General features: G+C 37.4%; 1 pseudogene; it reads right to left on the bottom strand.

Annotated features, from left to right (window-relative positions):
- Window positions 1-11,092: 11,092 nt before the first annotated feature.
- LOC142457997 (GTP-binding nuclear protein Ran-like) lies at window positions 11,093-11,806 on the bottom strand (annotated as a pseudogene).
- Window positions 11,807-12,188: the final 382 nt, after the last annotated feature.

The raw sequence follows: 12,188 nt of genomic DNA, 5'->3' as shown, positions 1-12,188 counted from the left end.
TATTATAAGGAAAATCAACAATTAAACTAACCTTAGAGACCAAGTTCCAAAACAAGCGGTAGAAAGTATGTCTACTGGTCATAAAATAGTCATCACTTCCCTTATTTGCACTTCCTAAGAACCACCTCAAAAGTATACATACTTCACATCTGCTGGACATCCTCCTTCCAGAAGGTGGGGAAATGGAGAAGGTGATCCACTTGATGTCATAGAACATTGAGAAAAGACTGCAGCAAGTCAACAGGCCTCCACAGGCATGAGAGGAGAATCTTACTGGAAAATCAAATAAAGTCCAGGGGAGGGGAGCATCAACATTTCAGAGGAAGTATTTATACTTCTGTTGGTGAGTACAGGAAGGGATGCTAAACAATAACTTTAGGAAACCTAAGGGGAGAATAAAGCCAGTTCTATGTTCCTGGGTAGACATTTTGAGTAACTCTCTACACAATCCTCCATGAACCACACCATGGACTAAGTAGTAGGAGGGTCATTTAGAGAACATACCATCTGCCAAGGAGCACACCAGAAGCACTCGGTGTGGTAGCCCAACTGAACAAACAGGGTCCTACTTGAAAACTACCTGTTCTCTTGGACTTAGGACTGAAACACTCTGAGGGGAGATAAAGCAAAGGATAGTCACCCCAAGACTGTGGAAATGGTGGTCATTTGACCTTAGGTTGGACCCTGGCTTAGTAGGCATCCAATAAAAGGGGTCCCAGAACCATCATATATGTAGTATCTCATTGCTACCTTTGAATTCATATGACAGGTATTGATCTGATAGACAATGATCCAAACTTGCAAAGAATGTTACAGGAAATGCTCCTCTATTAACAATGCCCATTCTCAATGTAAACAGAGCTCAGTCAATCAAGAAATAAATTTGTACTAATCAACAACTCTTGGATTTTAGCTCAAAATTGGACTATACTTTTGTATCAACTTCTCATCTCAACAGTACCTTAAATTAAATGCCACTGGGTAAAATTTGAGGTTATCAATTCTCCAGGGGCATGATAGGTAATGTTTCTCTTTTTATTTTGAGGGTGGGGTTGTTTGCTTGTTTTTGTTTTTGTCAAAATATGGCTACTAAATAAACCAGAGTAATTTATAACTCATGGAAAAGCAGATGGAATTCTGGGCTCACACTTAATTCTAGCCCTAAACCAAGAGGAGTAAGTTCTTCATGACCCCGCTTTAGACTGTGTTCATAAAGAGATCACTGAAGACAAGGTGCTACAGCCAAGTGTTATGAAGAAAGCATATGGTGCCCTGCTACCAATTGGAATAGTGTCTGGGGTTTTAAAGGCTTGTATTCAAACAAGTAACCATCCAATTAAGGCATCAACTAAGTTCACAAGGACGAAGCACTCCAGCTTGTATGATCCAAAGATAACAATAACAAAATCAAAATATGACAAAAGGAAATATATCAGAGCTTAAATTGCGAACACCCAATTTGTAGAAGGCTATGAATGGAGGAACGTGAGGGCTCACAATCCATCTGCAGACAGATGAAGTCTTGTGCAGAGTCCTTTAGCCACAGGAAAGAGACTTGAACTGTTTTGCTATCAGACAGAGATTATTTTACAATTGATTATGGTGAATTGAACCATGGTATAATACAATGTTTGGTCAGTTGACTTCTCTCTTGACCCAACTTGAATTTTCTCTAGGTTCAAGTATTTCTCTCTTGTCCCACAAGAGAAATTTCTTTTGCTTTTTTAATCTTATGAATGGTCTTCTCTTTTTTAATCTTTATTTTTAACTTAATTGACTGTTCGGCGGGGATGAGGAAAAGGGGGAGTGTGGAGTGAGGAAGGAAGTGGGTGTTAACAAACTCAGAGACAAAGGAACAAGAAGTGGTCCAAAATTGGTGGCTAGGAGGGTGTGGGTGGCCTACTAGGGCTTGAGCAAGAGGAAATCCTGAAACCCAAATGAAGGCTGATCATGATAGTGGAATAAGAGGAAAATAAAAGGAAATGGAAGAATTAACTTAACTTCTTATTATTACAATTATTATTATTTTCTTTCTGTTTCATATTTTGTTTCTGTAGAGTTTCCCAGTTTAGGAAGCATAGAGGAGAGGATGCATAAGACAATAACTGATGCTATGGTATATCGGAGTTGGGGATGTGAAGGATGAGTGGAATTGGGGAGCAAATAATGAATGTGGGAAGAGGGATGGAACACTAGACATGATTGTGATGATGTATACACAACTCTTTTAAAAAATTTAACTTTAGAAGTAGATAATATATGAATTTTAGCAGAGAAGGGGGGGAGGGAGACTCCAGATAGGGCAAGCTATGACAAAATAACGATGTATAAATTACCAAGGTCACATTGGGAAGGGGGAGCGGGGAGGGAGGGAATAAATAAAAGAGGACCTGATGCAAAGGGCTTAAGTGGAGAGCGAATGCTTTGAGAATGATTGGGGCGGGGAATGTATGGATGTGCTTTATACAATTGATGTATGTATATGTATGGATTGTGATAAGAGTTGTGTGAGTCCCTAATAAAAAAGGTAAAAAAAGAAAAAATATATATATATGAATTTTATATCAAGAAAACTACGCAAAAAATAAAGTTAACCACTTGTTACCTATGGAAAAGGAGGAAGAATTTTGCGTAAAGGACACTGAGTTTATGTTAATGGTTGTGGAATAATTTGAAGGATACCAATAATCAAAATATACATATATTCATTGTTGAATTGGAGAATGCCGTGTATATTTTTGACCAAAATAAAAACAATAATTACACAAATAATAGTGAGTACAATGCAGAAGGAAATGTTCTAAATTGATTCTTGTAATGACTGCACAACTCTGGATATGATTGAACTGTTGACTTGCATGATATGTGAATAAAGAGCCAGTAAAACATTGTTTTGTTTGTTTTTAACGATGATTTCACATGGTGACTGCAATACTAGGCTGTGTCATAATGAAAATTGTGGGAATGGTGCAGGATAGGGCAGAGTCTCTTTCTGGTGGACATTTGGTCATTATGTGTCTAATCCAAACTGAAGGCATCTAGCAACAGCAATCAGAGCCATAATCTATGGGCTTCCCTTGATCTCTATCAGACCAAGAAGTCTGTTCATTTTTTATGATTTTGAATTTGGTTTGACACATTTCTCCTTCTCAGTCTAAGACCCCCCTACTGCGATCCCTTTCAGAACCTATCATAGTGGTGGTTAAGCATAATCTAGTTCGGCTGGTCTCTGGGTCATAGAAACGATGATTCTTGTGATCCACAGTCATTTGATCCAATACATTTCATGTGTCTTTGATTTTCTTTACTCCTGATGGGGAGAGACAAAAAGCTTTCATGTAGGTGATTGCTCACAAACTCTTAAAATCTGATTTGCTACTTACTAAAGTAGGAAGTAATTTTTCTTTGTAGGCTATGTTTTGCCCATTTGCCTTTATGTCCTTGAGAATATAGCCCTTAGCCTCTGAGCCTAGAGCAGTGGTTCTCAAGCTGTCGGCTGTGACTCCTTTGGTGGTCAAACAACCTTTCACAGGGGTCGCCTGATTTATAACAGTAGCAAAATGACAGTGATGAAGTAGCAACAAAAATAATTACATGGTTGGAGGTCACCACAACATGAGAAACTGTATTAAAGGGTTGCAGCATTAGGAAGCTTGAGAGTCACTGGCCTAGTGGCTAATTAAATCAATGTGTTTGGATATGGCTATTAAGTTTTCATAACTGTGCCCCCTGCATTCTCTATTGCAGTGTTTTCCAAACTGAGTGATAGTGTTCCCTGGGCTCACTTTAACACTCTAGCAGGGTGTGCTGCAAGAGCAGATACCTACACTTTATCCTAAATTATGTGTCATAGTCTGAAAGTTCTTAATTGCCGGGGGGTGCTTAGTAAAAAGGAGGTGGTGGGACAAAAAGAGTTCATGATCCATGCTGTAGTATATTTATGGATGTATTTGTCATGTACATGCATATATCACAATATTCCCAGTCAAACCTATACTTAAAGTCCCATTTGCATTTTCACACCTGCTCAGCTACTTAGCTATCTGTCTTACTAAGTAGATACAAGTGTGTTTGTTAGTTATTATTTTAGTGAATTACTTTCCATTTACCATAAAATTAAACAAATAATTTGTCAGGATCTAAAAAATCAGTGCCACGGAGTTAACGTAGACTCATAGCAACCTAAAAGGAAGGCCTCATATGGTTTCCTAGAGCTTAATTTTTTAGAAAAGTGTACTGTCAAATCTTTTCCCAAAGAATGCCTGATACATTTAAAGTGCTGACCTTTAAGCTTACTACGGAATACTTAATCACTTGTCCCCCAAGCTTCCTTGACCAAACTCCAGACTCACTGACATAGAGACTACTCATAGTGACCCTATAGGACAGGGTAGAACTGTTCCTGCGGGTTTCTTAAACTATAATTCTTTTTTTATGCGCCCCCCCTAAACTATAATTCTTACCATAGTAGAAAGTCCCATCTTTTTCCAACTGAGTGACTGGTGGTTTTGAACTGCTGACCTTGAGGATCACAGCCTAACACACAACCACTTAGCCACCAGGACCCTATTTAATGACAGATAGATTAAATTTAACAGATTTCATTATTTTTTCCATATGAATATCTGACTTCCTCTCTCTAGAAGAATTTTTACAGCTCCTTCTTAAGGAGTATAAGAGAAATTTTATTTCTCAAATAACTCTGACATAAAGCAGGTTAAAGTGTTTAGTCTCGGTGATCAGAAACATCTGGCGCAATAGCAAAAAAATCAAATGTCATGCCTAAAATTAAACTTAAGAAGAAAATACATTTTACATTGTACTAGACTTCAAATACACAAAATTAGCTAGAACATGAAGTTATAGAAAGGATGAACACAATAAGAAGTAAGGGTAAAGAGCAAGTAACTTTTATCATCAGCAAAATAATCTCAACATCATGCAGAAATTTAGCAACAGAAAACAACAAATAACAAAGTTTTACCTGAGCAGGGAAGTAAGTCATGACTCCTTCTTTAAAAAAAAAGAAAAAATGTAAAGTAACCTTCTATTATGGAAGTCTGATAGTTCTTCAACCATGTTGATCAGAAAATAGGATTAGTATTGCGTTTCACAAATCTGTTTTTGTTCTGTAGCTCAGAGTTGCTGTGAGTCAGTACCAACTTAATGGTATCTAGCAATAACAAACGTCAGAATTATTCAATCAGTAGAGGAATTGGTTTACTCAAAAAGTGAATAAGCAAAATATAAATGGAATTTTGTTAAAAACTACACTTCAGAGTCAATTTATAGCAACCCAAGCCTTTCTGAGACTGTGATTCTTTATGGTAGCAGACAGTCTCATATTTCTCACACTGTGCTGTTTGTGGGTTTGAACTGCCCACTTACAGTTAGTAACTTGAAACCTATCCCACAGTATCACCAATGGAGTTATAAGAATAACTTTCTCTTGTTCATGCTAGAGTACTGGGAGAAAAAAAGGATATACTTTTTTGTTTTGATTTTACTGACAGAAAGATTGTGGTCTTCTTTTTTTTTTTGATTGTGGTCTTCTATATGACTTTTTTGCACTTAAGTTTACTCCAAAAATGAGAGGTACCAGCCCACAATTTAATGTGATTTTTAGCTTTAAACTGGATAAGTCTTTGATATTATACAATGAGATTTAGTACTACTGTTTGATGATATCATAAGTAAAAAGCAACACAAAATCCTCCATATTAAGCTTAATATTATTTCTCACTGATAATTTTTCACACAATTGCTTTCCATTTCATATAAAAAAGGCCATAACGAAATAGCAAAATAAGTAAACAAACTATAAAGACAAGGAAAAGGAAATAATTTATAGTGAAACTTGTGAGATCAAGAACGTGACCAGACTGCCTTGTTTTTTTCTTACCTGGCAAGTTTTTCTGCTGTGCACAGGGTGCAGGTTTGCCACTTTTCTATCACTCAGTCAGTGTTCCTGGGAAATATTTCAGTGTTTCTTCTCTGACAGATTTCTGTCTTACACATATTCCAGCTTCCACAGGTTGTACTACTATTCAACCTCGTGACTACTAATTACTCAGTCAACATATTGGCAAACATTTTGAAAACATCACGACCAAAATAAAGTCACTAGATGGAGTGTCCTGTGGTCCATGTATTTAAGATTGGGGAACTCCCAAAACACATAGGAATTTGCCACATATACAACACATACAGTCATTTAAACCCGACTTAAATGGAGAAATACATGTTAAATATTAAATGGACAATTCAGGTTATAAAACCATGATTGTAATGTTGAAAAGTTATATGGTATTATATTAACAAGTCATCTCCTTTAAATTGTGGGATAACATATTTTACTTATTTGCTTTGCTTATTTAATTTGGACAGGAACCAAAGAGCAATTGATGCATTTGAATTGGGTTGATGGAGAAGACCATTGAAAGAACCATGGACTGCTAAAATGACAAACAAATCTGTGTTGGAAGAAGTAAGGTCAGAGTGTTCCTTAGAGGCAAGGATGGCAGGACTTCAGTCTTACCTACTTTGTGACATGTGGTCAGGGTAGATCAGTTCCAAGTGAAGGACGTCATGTTTGGTAAAGTTGAAGGGCAGTGAAAGAGAGGATCAGGCAGTGTTTTGTTCATTTGTGCATAGGGTCACTATGGGTCAGAACCTAACCACAACATGCTTTGTAGAATATTTCAAGTATATTATAATCAGTATGTCCTACTTTAAGTGATGTAATTTTGTTCCAGGTCTAAAATTCAATAAAAAGTGGACATTCTTCTTCATGAGATTTTATATTTGTTTTTAATTTCAGATTGTTTACTCCTACACCCTTCTTTTCTATAATCACTTATAAATTGGCATTCTCAGAAAGCAGATGAAAATGTATGGCTGTCAGTTACATCCTTTCTGTTACAGTTTCTAGAGAGAGCCCTGGCAGCATAGTGCTTACCACAGATCAGCAGTTCGAAACCACCAGCATCTCTACATATGAAAGAAGAGGCTTTCTACCTCCTTTAAAGAAACCCACAGGGGCAGGTCTACCCTGTACCTACAGGATTGCAATGAATTGGATCAATTTGATGGCAGTGAGTTTTGTTTGTTTTGTTGTCGGTATTGAAGAGAAATACTACTCCAGAGACAGAAAGACAAAAGTGGTTTTTTTTCATACACAAAATAAATCCTCTTTTTATGTTTTGTTATGAACCACATCCCCTCTCAAGTCAGTTTTCTATGAAAGTTAATTGCATTGCTCATGTGGGTGCATTGCTTGTGGAATAATACATCATAGGGCTCCTCCCACCACCACCATAGGGTATCTGAGGCTATAAATCTGTACAGAAGGATATAATCTCATCTTTAGCAGCTGCTCATTGAGATGTGCTAAAAATTGTCCATGAATATAAACCTTTTAAAGTTTTGTATAATATGCTAAATATGCATGCACTAAGACTTGGGTAAATCAAGATGAAAACTATGTACAATATGGTGTGGTCCAACAAAGCCCCACATTCACTGCCACCTAGGTTCCTGTTCTAGGTTAGTAGCCTTTAAATGTGAACTGTGAGTAGAAGTAAATTCTGTAGATGCAAAGAACAAACATCTTTTTCACATTATGTTACCTGCCTTCTCTAATTATTTTCTTATGATACATTTTGAAAAGTATTAAAAAATTTATTGATTCAAATAATATGAACTGTTATGATTTTATTTATGTTATAAAATCAATTTCTTAACAGTTATGCTAAATCATAACATGTGCTATAACAAAAGGTAGAAAAAATGATAAAAGAATAAACAAAGAAAACATTGTCATCCACCTTCTAGGGTATAAGGTGATTAAATCGATAGCATCAATCATTTTTCTCTCTTTTTTTAATCAATCATTTTTCTAATGGCAAAATCTAAGATACTGTTAAAATGAGGAGTTTATGAGGGTACACTCCAACTGAGAGCTGCAATCCATGAGTTGTTTCTCTGTACAAATTGGTTTCTTAATTGATTGTGCAAAAATCCTATAATTCTTCTCAGGCATAAGTTTGCTCTTTTCTTTTTCTTCAATGAGCTATTACCTCATTATGGTGTTTATCTTTATTTTCCTCTATGTTTGGTGAATTTTTTTAAGTTTTAATTTTTTAATATAAATCATTTTATTGGGGTCTCTTATAGCTCTTACAACGATCACACATTAATTGCATCATGCATACTTATACATATATTGCCATTATCGTTTTCAAAACACTTTCTTTCTACTTGATCCCTTGGTATCAGCTCCTCCTTTATTCCTCTTCCCCCCACCATCCCACCATCATGAACTCTTGATAAATAATAAATTATTATTATTAAGTCTTACACAGTCTGTTGTCTCCCTTCACCCACATTTGTGCTGCTCATGCCCTGCAGTGTGTGTGTGGTAGGGGAGGGGGTATACGTCAATCATTGCAATCGGTTCTCCCTTTCCCAGCAACCTTCCCCCTACTCTCTTGCTATTGCTACTCCCAGTTCTGTTCCTGTAGGGTTTATCTGTCCTGTATTCTGTGTGTTGAAGACTCTTGTCTGCACCAGTATACATGCACAGAACGAGCCAGATTTGTAAGGTAGAGCTGGGGTCAATATATTGGCGATGAGGAAGTCTCAAGGAACCAGAGGATTTGTGTGTTTCACTGGTGCTATACTGCACCTTGGTTGACTTATCCCTTCTTTGCTACCCTTCTGTGAAGGATGTCCAACTGTCTACAGATGGGCTTTGGGGTATCTTCTCTGCCCTCCCCATCATTCACACCAATATGATGTTTTGTTTTGGGTCCTTGATGGCTGATACTTGATCCCACTGACACCTCATTATAACAGAGGCTGGTGTGATGCTTCCATTTGGGCTTATTTGCTTCTCAGCAAGATGGCCACTTGTTTATCTTCACGCATTTAAGAACCTAGATACTATATATTTTGATAGTTGGGCACCATCAGCTTTCTTCACCACATTTACTTATGTGCATATTTGGTCTTCAGCGATCATGTCAGGGAACATGAGCATAACAGACTGCCAGGTTATTAGAACAACGTGTTCTTGTATTGAGAGAGTACTTGAGTGAAGGTCCAATGTCCATCTGCTACCTTAATACTTAACAAATAAATATATGTATATAGATCTATTTCCCTATCATTATATATAAGTACATTCACATATGTATATGCCTGTATTTAGACCTCTCTAAATGTCCTTTGTCTCCTACTTATTTCCTCTGTTTTCTTTTACTTTCCTCTTCTTTCATTATCATGTCTGGCCTTCATTTGGGTTTCAGTAATTCTTCTCGGCTACAATACTCTTGATCAAGCCCCACCAGGCATCCTATGGCCTCCTCACCATCAATTTTAGATCACATGTTGTTCCCTTCTTCCTGAGTTTGTTGGCACCCCCTTCTTCCCCCCACTTTCCTGTGTCCCCCTGGACCCATTGGTCCCATTGTTTTCTCTGCTGGATTGTTTATCCCCCCTAACTTATCGATATTTGGCTGTATTTTCAAATTAGGTTTATTTTTCTCCTTCCAGTAATTTGTATTTTCTGAGGCATGAGTGACAGAACAAAAGCTTCTCAAGGAACCTCATCCAGTAATAACTGCAATTGGAATATGCAACTTTACACAACACAAGGAATTTTACAGATGTAAATAGAATAAGGGCTTTGAGATAGGAATAACAACCTGGGAAATCTGGATAGTTAGAAATAATCTTATGACTCTTTAGAAAGAGATTTCCCAGTTGAGATTTGAAAGCAAAAAAAAAGTATGACAATAGAAAAAGATCAGAGAAAAAATTGAGATGCTTGGCTTTGACGATGAAGGAAGTAACCTGTGAACCAATGAAGGATTGATAGTGAGGCACCAAGTAAGTCCAGTTAATGCTTTATTTGTTTCTTTGCTGGGTCATTGGTTTATTATCAAACAAAGAAACGCAATCACAATTTTGAATCTTCTTTTTTTAAAGAATAATTTGAGGATATATTAGGGTTTCAAGCAATTAGATAAGCCGCTGACATTTTAAGAAAATCATAAAACAATACACTTAGTCTTCACCCATACCATTTTCTAAAATTTGTTGGTATAAGGCAATTGCCATTTCAACGTTTCAGATATTTTAAGTATCTGGAGGAAATGTTTCCGGATTGAACTACCTATTTTTTTTTGTCTGTCAGATAATAGAACCACTAGCAGTGACGCTTTAACTGCTGATTGAATATCCTCCTTTGGGAACAGTTCTTTGGAAAGACAGCACTTAATAGAGAAGCCCTCAAATTGCTTAAATTGGTAAGAATATCAGAAGAAATAAGTGGTTCAAAGGACTAGAACTGTACGTTTGTCCTGTGGTCAGGAAGCAGAGATGAAAAGAACTCCTTTAACTTTATGACAATGGTATTGATTATCTTGTAATAAAATGAATACATGTATTTCCTAGATGCTTCTAATACATGCTTCCATGTTATCTTTGGCTTTATGTCTGTATGTGGTTGTGCGCATGCTTGTCAATTTTAATATGTTCAATAAAATCAGAATAATTAATGCTTTTGAATTGTTCAATGTTTCATTGCAAATGTTTAAGGACTAACTTCATAAAACACCAGTAAGATCAGCAACAATATTACTATAAGTCCTGATCTGTCATTTGGAGTAAATGCAATTCATTCCATAATTTTTAAAGTAGAACGTGATTATGAAAGATCACTTATTTTTTTTTAGATATTTGAAATACAACTTTATTCTAACGAAAAGGAATGGGAATGACAGCTAACAAACAAAACATCACCACTGAATACTGTGATGTGACTGTAGCAGTCTTGTAGCTGAATTTCAAGAAAGAAAAATGCGTTCCCAAACAGCTAGATATGTGGGTTCAAAAAAAAAAAGAAACAAAGAAAAGGTTTTTAACTGCCACACTCACTCCGAAGCCCATTCATCTCCTTCAGCATCCCAAAGATGAGCACATTCTGCTGAGCTCTGTATTAAGAGTGTTAAACACGCGGCACCACTGACGTCACAGGGCAGTTGCCTATAAAACTAGACTTCTGACGCTGGGTTCAAGCTTCGTTCTCTCACAGGACATCATCTTCATCCAGGAGAGCGGTTGTCTGCGCAACCTCTAAATCATGCTCATACTGGGCTGCCAAAGCTGGGTCCATAACAACCTCTGGTGGGGCCAGAGCAGGCATGGCAACAAACTCCAAGTTCGGATCGCCAATGAGTTTTCTAGCAAGCCAAAGGAAGGGCTTTTCAAAGTTGTAGTTGCTTTTGGCAGGAATGTCATAGTACTGAAGGTTCTTCTTTCGGTGGAAGACAATGGATTTTGCCTTAACTTTCCTGTCCTTAATATCCACTTTGTTGCCACACAGCACGGTGGGTATGTTTTCACATACTCGAACCAGATCCCTATGCCAGTTAGGCACATTCTTGTAAGTAACCCTTGAGGTTACGTCGAGCATTTTAACGGCACACTGGGCATGAATATAATAGCCATCTCTCAGTCCTCCAAATTTTTCTTGACCAGCTGTATCCCACACGTTGAATTTGATAGGTCCTCTGTTAGTATGGAACACAAGGGGATGGACCTCAACACCTAAGGTAGCTACATACTTCTTCTCAAATTCACCAGTCAGGTGACGTTTCACAAATGTCGTTTTCCTGTACCACCATCACCCACCAGTACCAGTTTGAACTGGACTTGGGGTTCTCCTTGGGTGGCCATCGTGATGGATCTTCCAGAAGCGTCTCCGGGCTGCGTCTGACTGAGGGATGGAAAGATGGCGGAAGCGCAATTCAAATGCCCGGACACGCAGCCAACGCAGGTGCGAGCGTTGGGCCGGGCAACGACGCATTTTGCTCCCCGAAAGATCACTTTTTAAAGACTGTTCTCTACCCTGATTCATAAAAGCAATCAAGCAAGCAACAAGGACCGTTTCTGCTCCTTTGAATCTGTTTGTGAATATGGTTATGTCCAATAGTTCTTGAAATATATTTTATATGGCTCAGTATGTGCAACTAACTCTAAAATATTCTAATTCAAACAATCCTATATTTTAGAGTAATAGGATGACCAATGATGTTGGAACAAAGTGGCTGTACATTCAAGTAGAACCAGTGTTCTTATGCTGCATTTAAAACAAAATGATAACACACACACACACACACACA

Source organism: Tenrec ecaudatus, chromosome 10, assembly GCF_050624435.1.
Source record: "Tenrec ecaudatus isolate mTenEca1 chromosome 10, mTenEca1.hap1, whole genome shotgun sequence".
NCBI lineage: Eukaryota > Metazoa > Chordata > Mammalia > Afrosoricida > Tenrecidae > Tenrec > Tenrec ecaudatus.
This window is presented reverse-complemented; position numbering and strand designations above follow the sequence as displayed.